This window comes from Siphateles boraxobius, unplaced genomic scaffold (genome assembly GCF_051911475.1).
Source record: "Siphateles boraxobius isolate OS27281-9 unplaced genomic scaffold, OSU_SipBor_1 8, whole genome shotgun sequence".
Lineage (NCBI taxonomy): Eukaryota > Metazoa > Chordata > Actinopteri > Cypriniformes > Leuciscidae > Siphateles > Siphateles boraxobius.
This window is the reverse complement of record NW_027509208.1, coordinates 19,874,092-19,885,412: the sequence shown is the minus strand read 5'-3', so window position 1 is coordinate 19,885,412 and position 11,321 is coordinate 19,874,092. Positions and strand designations below refer to the sequence as shown.

Genomic DNA, 11,321 nt, shown 5'->3' with positions numbered 1-11,321 from the left:
GGGGGGAAGTGCATTCCAGGCAAATGTTAAATATTCAGTTGTTACCTACCGTTCCCCAGGACAAAGGATATTTAACATTCCCCAAACAAGATTTTGCGTCGAAAGATGTTGCGTCACAAGACGCTGCCTCACGAGATATTGTGCACCGTCCTCCGTGTTTCAACGCCATGGTCTCCACTACCATGAAACTTGAATAGTCACACTTGTGGATACAATAACTGCAAACTCTGTTGGACAAAGGGGCCATAGAACATGTCCCCCTTCCAGACAGACAGGTATATAAGCGCTAAGCGCTGAGCGCTTCGAGCACTTTCTGAAATCCATGTTTATGGTAAGGGTTATTTGCTGCGGGCTTTGTACCCTTTCTATGTGACTCAGACCCACGGTTCCTTTCCCTGGGTCCCACTCTAGGTGAGTGTTGGGCTGGTGATGGGCTGGGGAGTGGTCTAAGATGGCCGTCCAGCCCAAGGGACTTGGAGAGGCCGTCATCTCGATTGGCACATCAATTGTCTCATCAGTAGTTGCTTATAAACTCAGCAAAAAGAGAAACGTCCTCTGACTTTCAACTGTTTTTAATTTCAGTAAACTTAATGTGTGTAAATATTTTTATGAACACTAAAAGAGTCAACACCATAAGACATAAACTAAAAATGTTTCACAGACATGTGACTAACAGAAATAGAATAATGTGTCCCTGAATTAAGGGAGGCTCAAAATCAAAAGTACCAGTCAGTATCTGGTGTGGCCACCAGCTGCTTGAAGTACTGCAGTGCTGGTCCAGTCCATCTCCTCCTCATGGACTGGACCAGATTTGTCAGTTCTTGCTGTGAGATTTTACCCCACTCTTCCACCAAGGCACTTGCAAGTTCCTGGACATTTCTGGGGGGAATGGCCCTAGCCCTCACCCTGCGGGTGCCAGATGTGCTCAATGGGATTGAGATCCGGGCTCTTCGCTGGCCATGGCAGAACACTGACATTGCTGTCATGCAGAAACTCACGCACAGAACGAGCAGTATGGCTGGTGGCATTGTCCTGCTGGAGGATCATGTCTGGATGAGCATGCATAAAGGGTATCAAATGAGGGAGGACGATATCTTTCCTGTACCGCTAGGCATTGCCTGCAATGACAACAAGCTCAATCCGATGGTGATGTGATATACCGCCCCAGACCATGTCGACCCTCCACCTCCAAATCTATCCCGCTCCAGGGTACAGGCCTCGGTGTAACGCTCATTCCTTCGACGATAACAACAAATCCGTCCATCACCCCTGGTGAGACAAAACCGTGACTCATCAGTGAAGAGCACTTTTTGCCACTCCTGTTTGGTCCAGCGAAGGTGGGTTTGTGCCCATAGGCGGCATTATTGCTGGTGATGTCTGGTAAGGACCTGCCTTACAAAAGGCCTACAAGCCCTCAGTCCAGCCTCTCTCAGCCTATTACGGACAGTCTGAGCACTGATGGAGGGATTGTGTGTTCCTGGTGTGACTTGGGCAGTTGTTGTGGCCATCCTGTACCTGTCACTTAGGTGTAATATTCGGATGTACCGATCCTGTGCAGGTGTTGTTACACGTGGTCTTCCATTGCAAAGATGATCAGCTGTCCTTCCTGTCTCCCTGTAGTGCTGTCTTAGGCGTCTCACAGTGCGGACATGGCAATTTATTGCCCTGGCCACATCAGCAGTCCTCATGCCTCCCTGCAGCATGCCCAATGCACGTTCACGCAGATGAGCAGGGACCCTGGGCATCTTTCTTTGGGTGTTTTTCACAGTCGGTAGACAAGTCTCTTTAGTGTCCTGCGTTTTTAGAACTGTGACCTTAAATGCAACTGAGGCTCATTGGAAATACGTTACTCTGCCTACGTTTTTGCAAAACCTGAAATACGTACCTCCAGGTACGTTTCCCTGCACTTTTCGAGTGAAAAGTCCACTAGAGGCGCTAAGTGGTATCATTTTTTCTCCGTTCCAGATGGTTAAATAAAGGTTATAAAAATGACAATACCAGTAATGTTCAGACTTCTCAGTAGCCCTATACACTCATTTTAATATAAATTAGCAATTTTTTCCACGCTTTTGAGGTGCCACACAGCCAAGTCTCATGGCAGTTCGTGATATGGTCACGTCATTTAATCTACTGGTTCGTGATACTGACACGTTTATTTAGTTATTTTCGTGATATCAGCATTTTTATTTATTTATTTTATTTATTTTTTTACTAATGTAATGCACGATTCTTTCTGCCAGTCAGGCTGGAGCAGAGAAAGCTGTTTAATCGACATTTATTCACGATATCTTATCATGTTTATATATGTATTTCTTTTAATGTTATTATTTCGGTCTTATTGCCAGGGAAGCTGGACTGATTTGCTGTTAATTGATTTTAAAAAAAAAAGTATAAACGACTACGCGAATTTTATCAGCAGGAAATCGCGTTGAAGAAGTCTCCTTCAGAACACATCGCGATATTTGGCATCAGTGCATGTGTGCCAAATGTTGGTAAGTAGCAAAATACACTGTCCTAATAATGTTTGATATAATGTCTTTTATGATGGTCGAAATGAATCAGATTAGCTCATGTTCAGTCTCTGCATTATCTGTCATCTCCACGGAGGCTTTGCATTTCATTGCTTTCTAATTCAAAACAAGGTGATTAAACACTATCTGTCACGTGACGTGCTACAGGCCTAGAACTTCTATTAGTTAATAATATTCAAATTAGGTTTAAAGTAAGTTAGTACAATTAGTTCCAAAGTGGTATTTGTAGTAGAAACACAGTAAAAACAACACTTACCTTGCTTTTACCACAGTAACCTTAGTTTTACTGTGATAGGCGTGGTACAAGGACAGTAACCACAGAACTTACCATGCTTTTACCACATTATTGGTAGTTTTAATGTGATATTTGTTGTAAATCCATATTAACCACAACATTTACCATACTTTTACCACATTATTTGTAGTTTTAATGTGATATTTGTTGTAAATGCATATTAACCACAACACTTACCATACTTTTACCACATTATTTGTAGTTTTAATGTGATTTTTGTTGTAAATGCATATTAACCACAACACTTACCATGCTTTTACCACATTATTTGTAGTTTTAATGTGATATTTGTTGTAAATGCATATTAACCACAACACTTACCATGCTTTTACCACATTATTTGTAGTTTTAATGTGATATTTGTTGTAAATGCACAGTAACCACAACACTTACCATGCGTTTACCACCGTAACCTTAGTTTTACTGTTATAGGTCTGGTAAAAGGACAGTAACCACAAAACTGTCCGTGCTTTTACCTCAGTATTGGTAGTTTTAAAGTGATATTTGTTGTAAATGCATATTAATCACAACACTTATCATGCTTTTAATGGCAAATAATGTAACAAGAAATATTTGTAAGGTAAATCAGTAATTTTTCCATTAAATAATCCGATATATTTTATATAATGATATTTTCTTTTCTCTTTTTTTCAGCTGAAAAGACCAAAAGGGCCTTTCGGACTCAGTCAGCTCATTATTGTTTAAGGAGAAGTAAATGGGAGACGAAAAGCTACAAAGGCAAATATTCGCAATGGTATGTATGTGTTGGTTTTAACCCTAAATCAAACATTTTATCAAGCATTTGTTGTTTCTTAAACCTTTTCTTACAAAACCAATAGCCCAATCAGTACAAACATAGTCTCAAAGTCTTAATAATTTACAAGATTTAAGAAGTTGTCAAATTCGTACAATACTTGTACATAATCATGCAGCTTTTACTCCTAGTGCTGTCAATGGCTAGTGCCTCAATTCCTGTACATATTTATCTCCATATTTGTAAATCAGTTCCGCGCCTTCTTGGAAAGTAGTCGGACGTCCCATACACTATCAAAAATGTTTATATTAATTGCATTGTATTCATTAAAATTATTACAATTGGGATCCTGTCTGTTGATATTCCAACGATACATGATGTCTCTCCACAACTCATAAACTTCCTCTGTTAGCAAGAGTGGAAAAGCTAATCTGACTTGTCACATGACATCAGATACTCGATTATTTTGTTGTAATCAGATCAGTTCCCCTTCAGGGACTACCGCTGCGTGAAATCGCAGTGGGAACGCCCTCAGCGTGACGCGTCTGAAGCATGAATGAAATCAGTCAATGGAGAGAATGAGCGTACGGCGAGTGACGTCATCGACCAGGAAGCTATAAATATCCCCTGAGTACACAATACGCCAGCTTTAGTTACTTCAGCAGCTCTGTGTGTGTGTCTGAATCTGTCGATTGTGTTTGTCTGTTTTGTCAGGAGTTTTCACTATATATATTTTATATAAAAAAACCAATATGAGCGAGCAGTATAATAAGTGTGTTCCCCCCTGTATTCGGTACATCACGGGTGGGGATTCACACGAGCTAAGTGTGGCTTATTTGGGAGTGCAGCAATGCCCAGTCGGCTCTCGAGGGAGTCGATTGTCAGCATTGCGAGCGTTTTCCCTTGAGAACTCTGCGCTCGCGGCGATCGCTCTTCGATGTGAGTGATTTGCTGCGAGCTCCCCGAGGCTCGGGTCCCGCTTCTGTTGAGGCAGAGCGGCGGCGCTTGTCTTGGGGCTCGCAGATGGATCTCGCTGGCGACGTTGAGACGGGCTCCGCCCTATCTCAGCTATCTCCGACGAGATCTAGTGCCTCTCACCCGGCTCTGGAAGCACGCGCTGCGGCGGTTACTTCTGCCCGGGTGGAGGCACATGATGATGTTGAATTGAGATTTTCCAGTTCTGAGGAGCTGGATGTCGAAAGTTTTGCATCAGAGAAAACTAGTTTATCACATTATACTGCAAATGAAGAAGGTTTGATGGATGTATTATCTCGGGCTGTTGAAAAGCTAAAAAAAAAAAAAAAACAGTATCGAGTGGCCAGCTGATAGACAGGTTTCTAGAATTAAAAGCAATCTAGATGATAGATTTCTGTCTGCACGACCTCAACCTTCTAGCCGGTGCTTACCGTTCTTCCCAGATCTTCATGCTGAGGTTTCAAAGACCTGGGTTAGACCGGTTTCAAGCTGAATTTACACAAATCAGTCCAATGCTTATGGTAACATTGTTGGTGCTAAATCTGCTGGTTATGTGACGATACTGTAGGCGGAGGAGACGCTCGCGAGCTATCTCTCTCCTGCTTCATCGTCTTCACTTAAAGCACCGGCTCTTCCACCAAAAAATAAATAAATAAATAAATAAATAAATATACCTCTGTGCTGGTGGGGAAGGCTTACTCGGTGGCTCGGCAGGCGGCTGCATGTTTGCATACGATGACTTTTATGCAGGCTTTTCAGGCCGACCTGCTCAAAGGAAATCTGAGGGGGGTCCCCGCCGAGAGAGACTTGCGTTCACCTCCCTTAAGGGTGCCCTGTCTCTCCCGGCGCCCTCAGGGGCCTGTCCTACTAACCCTGCCGAAACAGGGCGTAGAAGGGTCTGGCGAGTGCTTTCCCGAGGGACGCTCGCCGCCTCTAAGGAGGGTTCTAGTGTTCAGACCAGTCGTTCCCTGCCGGTGCGCCGTTACAGGGCACTGTGTCTGTCACGCAGAATGTTCAACCAGAGCAAAGTCTTTCGTCGAGTTCGTCTTCCAAAAGAGCACAGCAGAAGCGGAGTGTCACGTCTCGTGCCCCCCTGCAGAGAAACTGGAGGGACGAGGCGGGGCGCTCTCCGGCGCGGCCTTCTCGGGGCAGGACTGATCTGAGGACAGTCATTGTCGCCAGAAAGGCCGCGTCGTAAAAGTCCTGACGGGCTGAACGTCAGGACTCTGAGGGTGGTCCCCATCGGGAAAAACTTGAGTTCACCGCACAAAAACATGGTGCCCTGTCTTTCTCGATGCCCTCAGGGGTCTGTTCTACTAACCCTGCCTATACAGGGCGTAGAGAGACTCGGCGAGCGATTTCCCGAGGGACGCTCGCCCCCTCAAAGGAGGGTTGTGGAGTGCTCAGACCAGCTGTTTCCTGCCAGTATGTTACAGGGCGCTGTGTCTGTCACTCGGGATGTTCATCCGGAGGCCAGCCTCGAGAGGCTGGTTCCCTTAGTAGAGTTCCTGGCGGAATGGGTCCCCCACCCAGCAGGGAGTTAGGATACTACTTCATCAAAAAAAAAAAAAATCCTGACGTGCTGAACGTCAGGGTTCTGAGGGTGGTCCCTATCGTGAAAGACCTGAGTTCACTGCACAAGAACACGGTGCCCTGTCTTTTCCGATGCCCTCAGGGGTCTGCTCTACTAACCCTGCCTTCACAGGGCGTAGAGAGACTCGGCGAGCGATTTCCCGAGGGACGCTCGCCCCCTCCGAGGAAGGTTGTGGAGTGCCCAGACCAGCTGTTCCCTGCCAGTACGTTACAGGGCGCTGTGTCTGTCACTGGGGATGTTCAAATCAGATCCGAGGACTGGTTTGTCATGATAGATCTAAAGGACGTTTACTTCCATGTATCTATCCTCCCTCAACACAGGAAGTTCCTGAGGTTCGCTTTCGGGGGCGAAGCGTACCAATATCGGGTTCTTCCGTTCGGCCCAGCACTGTCACCCCGAACATTCACGAAGTGTACGGATGCTGCTATAGCCCCGCTGAGGTTACAGGGCATCCGCTTTCTTTACTATATAGACGATTGCTTGATTCTAGCTCAATCGGAACAACAGGCGGTTCGGCACCGAGATGTCGTTCTTGCTCATATCAAGTGACTGGGGCTGAGGCTCAACGCCAAAAAGAGTGTTCTTTCTCCATTACAGAGAACCACTTTTCTAGGTGTAGTGTGGGTTTCAACGACGATGCAGGCACGATTGTCACCTGCTCGTATTGCTTTGATTCTCGCTGCAGTAGATCAGGTCAAGCTAGGCCAGTCATCCACTGTAATACAGTTCCAGAGACTGCTAGGTCTCATGGCAGCTGCGTCCAACGTGATACCTCTTGGCCTCTTGCACATGAGACTGTTACAGTGGTGGTTCAGGACCAAGGGATTCTCCCCGAGGGGAAATCCGCTTCGCATGATCGTGAGTTTGCGACGGTGTCATCACGCCCTGATCATGTGGAAAGATCCTTGGTTTCTGTCCCAAGGCCCTGTGTTAGGAGCTCCTTGTCGTCGCGTTATGCTAATGACAGATGCCTCTCTCACGGGTTGGGGGGCGATCATGGACGGTCGCCCGGCTCAGGGTCTGTGGGAGGACCATCATCGTCTGTGGCACTTAAACTGCCTAGAGATGTTGGCGGTGTTTCAGGCTCTGAAACACTTCCTCCCAGACCTAAGGGGCCACCATGTTCTTGTCCAGACAGACAACACATCGGTGGTTTCTTATATAAACCATCAGGGGGGTTTGCGTTCTCGCCCGCTTTACAAACTGGCACGTCAGATCCTTCTATGGTCCCAGGGGAAAATTCTTTCTCTGAGAGCTTTTATCTCCCGGGGTATTTAAATCAGGGGGCAGACATCCTGTCAAGACAGGGGCCGAGGCCCGGGGAATGGAGTCTTCACCCCGAGGTGGTGGAACTCCTATGGAAACATTTCGGTCTAGCCGAGGTAGACCTATTTGCTTCTCGAGAAACATCACACTGCCCGCTGTGGTTCTCTCTCAGCCATCCAGCCCCGCTGGGGTTGGATGCGATGGTACATCCGTGGCCGAGGTCACGCTTGTACGCTTTTCCCCCGATCGCTTCCCCCGGGACGGGCTCAGTCTCCTGCTAATAGCCCCGTTCTGGTCGGCCCGGGTATGGTTTGCGGACCTAGTGTCTCTCCTCAACGGCTCTCCCCTAGAGATACCGATCAGGAGAGATCTGCTCTCTCAGGCGAGTGGGTCGATCCTTCACCCCCGTCTAGAGCTATGGAGGCTGTGGGCTTGGCCTCTGAGGGGGCCCAGCTCATAGATTCTGGTCTCTCGGCTGAGGTCGTTGAGACCATCCTCCGATCCAGAGCTCCCTCCACGAGGAAGTTATATGCCGCGAGGTGGAAACTTTTCACCTCTTGGTGTGGAGAGCGCCAGCAGGACCCAGTTAACTGCCCGGTTGGTACAGTCCTGGATTTCCTGCAGGACCGTCTCTCCACAGGGTTATCCCACTCCACACTGAAGGTGTATGTGGCGGCCTTAGCTGCTTACCACACCCCTTCAAGTGGAGGTTCCCTCGGGAAACACCCACTTATGTCTCGCTTCCTTCGTGTCACCTTGAGGCTGAGGCCTGCAGTTCGCACGAGGGTACCAGCTTGGGATCTGGCCATCATCTTAGAAGGTCTCTCCCTTGCTCCTTTCGAGCCCATCGAGGAAGTTTCGGAAAAGTTTCTTACTCTAAAGACTATCCTTCTTCTCGCTATCTCATCTCTAAAAAGAATTGGAGATATTCAAGCACTTTCGGTGGCTCCCTCGTGCCTGGAATTTGCTCCTGGTTGGTTAAGGCCTTTCTCTTTCCGAGACCAGGTTATGTTCCTAAGGTTCCAACTGTTTCAGTTAGACCTATAGTTCTGCAGGTTTTCTGTCCTCCGCCTTTTCTGACGTCAGACCAGGAGAAAATTAATTTGCTGTGCCCAGTTTGGGTTTTGATGCTTACGTCCACAGAGCTGCCCTGTGGAGGAGATCGGAACAACTGTTCGTCTGTTTGGGTCACCTAAGAAAGGGTGTCCTGCATCTAGAAAAAGGATGAGCAAGTGGGTGGTCGAGGCCATCCCACTTGCTTATGGTTCGGCCCATCAGCCTTCACCTTTGGCTGTAAGGGCTCATTCCACCCGGAGTATGGCTGCTTCTACAGCTCTTCTTTCAGGAGCTTCTCTTCAGGACGTTTGTGATGCGGCAGGCTGGTCCTCACCGCACACTTTCGTTAGATTTTATTCCCTCGATCTTAGCTCCACTCCCGGGGCTCAGGTTCTCTCGTCGGTTTGTGTCTCCTAATGACACACGACGGGGATTTGGTCGTATGGGGATGTGGGTATTGCGTTCCCACTGCGGTTTCATGCAGCGGTAGTCCCTGAAGGGGAACGTCCCGGGTTACGTGTGTAACCCTAGTTCCCCGAAGGGACAGACGCTGCGTGTCCTGCCATACTCTCGGCATCCCCTTGGGTCGCTGCTTCAGTAACTTTTAAGCTGGCGTATTGTGTACTCAGGGGATATTTATAGCTTCCTGGTCGATGACGTCACTCGCCGTACGCTCATTCTCTCCATTGACTGATTTCATTCATGCTTCAGACGCGTCACGCTGAGGGCGTTCCCACTGCGATTTCACGCAGCGTCCGTCCCTTCGGGGAACTAGGGTTACACACGTAACCCGGGACGTTATACTGCTGATAACTGTCCCGTCTGCATGTAAATCTTTTTTTTTTTTTACATGTTATCATGTAACATATTATATCATGTTATCATAATCACGTTTTTAAGTTTATATGATTATTGCTTGCTATTAAAGACATACTTTTATTCATAGAAATGCTCACATATCAGTGAACTTATTACATAAAAATGCTTTTAATATATAATTATGCAACACTCCTTACATAAATTAAATCCTACAGTTATATATAAACTGACTACTTGCAAGTAATGTATTAAAATGACCTTCCTTTCTGTTTTGCAGGATTATCTTTTTTAAAGCTCTACAATATCAAACTCAACAGCTCTTTTAGGAACCAACCCTCACAAGATCTACTAGTGAGTCGCAGCAAATCTTGCCGTGATCAGCCCTTCCCAGGTAAAGTTTCTACAATATTTCAATCAGTATTTACTTATCAAATGTTCTCCCCTGAATCGTATGGTAAATTAACTTAATTATAACTGTGTTAATTGGTATGTTTCAAGAACAATAGTAATTGCACATAGAGTAAGTGGAGACTTTCTTGTTTTACAGCAGAGAAGGAAGACCAGTCCTTATATCAACGCAAGCTAATCTAATAAGTCCTTTGTTTCGGGTGAGGAAGAAACATCTGGTGCCCAAAGAAGACAGAAAGGTGCATAAGTCCATTGGTATGTCTTGTATTTAAACAATGCTGTGTATTACATAATTTGATCTTGACCATTTTACATTTTACAGATTATCACTCGATTTTTATATATATATATATATATATATATATATATATATATATATATATATAAAATAAAGCTACACTGTGTCATTTTTTATGTTGATTCTTTGCAAAAAAAAACACTTTGTTCTTTCAAAATTATATGTTCTCATTCATGTGTAATTACTTCCACCAACTAATCAAGTACTATCGTAAGTGTAGAATCTGCCATTCAGAATACATATGAGCGAGTCGCTCGAATGGTGGCAGCCATGTTGCGCCTCCATCTTGAAAATACATTAGCCAAAGAGGGACATACCTGGAAATTCAAACTTCGCCTTTCGCGCCTTTACTTAGTGGCACCGTGACGAATGCGAGGGGGAGATTACTCATAATAATACGGCCACAGTAGGAGTTACAACGCCCTCGGAATGGGAGGGGCTAGAAAGTAATATTCAGTTGGTAGTCTTATACAATTTCACCGCTATATGGGAGAAAATCTTACACAATGTAGCTTTAAATAACGCAGAGCATAAGCTGACCTGACTGTCCATTAAACAGTTTAATTTGAATTGTTTGTGTTTTTTGTTTTACTTTCAGACCAGGACTGGAGAACGCCTGACGATGAGATGTTGAGACTTCGTCCTCTGAGAAAGATCTACACCACATCAGTGATCACATCTTCTGCTCATCAGTTTTACTGTAGTGCACAACTGAACAAACTGTTTAGATGAGGAAGAAGAACACGAACACGATAGAGACGTACAGGGAAGAGCAAGAAACCAGTTTAGCTGTGATAATGAATTATTTTGTTCCAACACAATATAAAATCTGTTTTCTGTATCATAGGTGACTGAATATGATTCTCTGGCACTCATTTGTATGGCTTCAGCAGTTGTGAATGGATTAATTTGATGTTAATGTATTTCTGAAGGCTCATTGTTATTTATCTTGAATCTCATTAGTCTTTATGCTACTTTATCAACTTTATGTTGTGTCCTCAAATAAAGTGTTGTGTAATAAAGTATGGTGAAGATTGTGTATTGAAAGTGATGTTTGGGACAGAATTTTATTTGAGAAATTTGAATTTCTCATTTATTTAGTTTAGTTCATAATTTAAAAACAACTAAATATAATTAATTACCATAATTAGTTTACTTAGGACATAAACATTTTGTTGTGGTTAATGATATTTGGGACAACAATGCAGCAAAAGTTGCACATACTTGCATTTATGCCAGTTTTCAGTGAAATAAAGAGAAGGTGTGTGAATAACAAGAGGCTGCAGTGGGCTATCTTGCTACAAACACTTAAAAGTATAATTGAA

General features: G+C 45.0%; 1 long non-coding RNA gene and 1 pseudogene across 1 annotated transcript; one reads left to right on the top strand and one right to left on the bottom strand.

Moving 5' to 3' along the window:
• Positions 1-1,043: 1,043 nt before the first annotated feature.
• On the bottom strand, positions 1,044-1,745 carry LOC143729022 (uncharacterized; annotated as a pseudogene).
• A 7,821-nt stretch (positions 1,746-9,566) lies between these two features.
• LOC143729316 (uncharacterized) lies at positions 9,567-10,647 on the top strand. Its single transcript, XR_013199975.1, has 3 exons — positions 9,567-9,681; positions 9,838-9,953; positions 10,595-10,647. It is a non-coding gene; the product is annotated as an uncharacterized LOC143729316 (long non-coding RNA).
• The last annotated feature ends 674 nt before the right edge of the window (positions 10,648-11,321 follow it).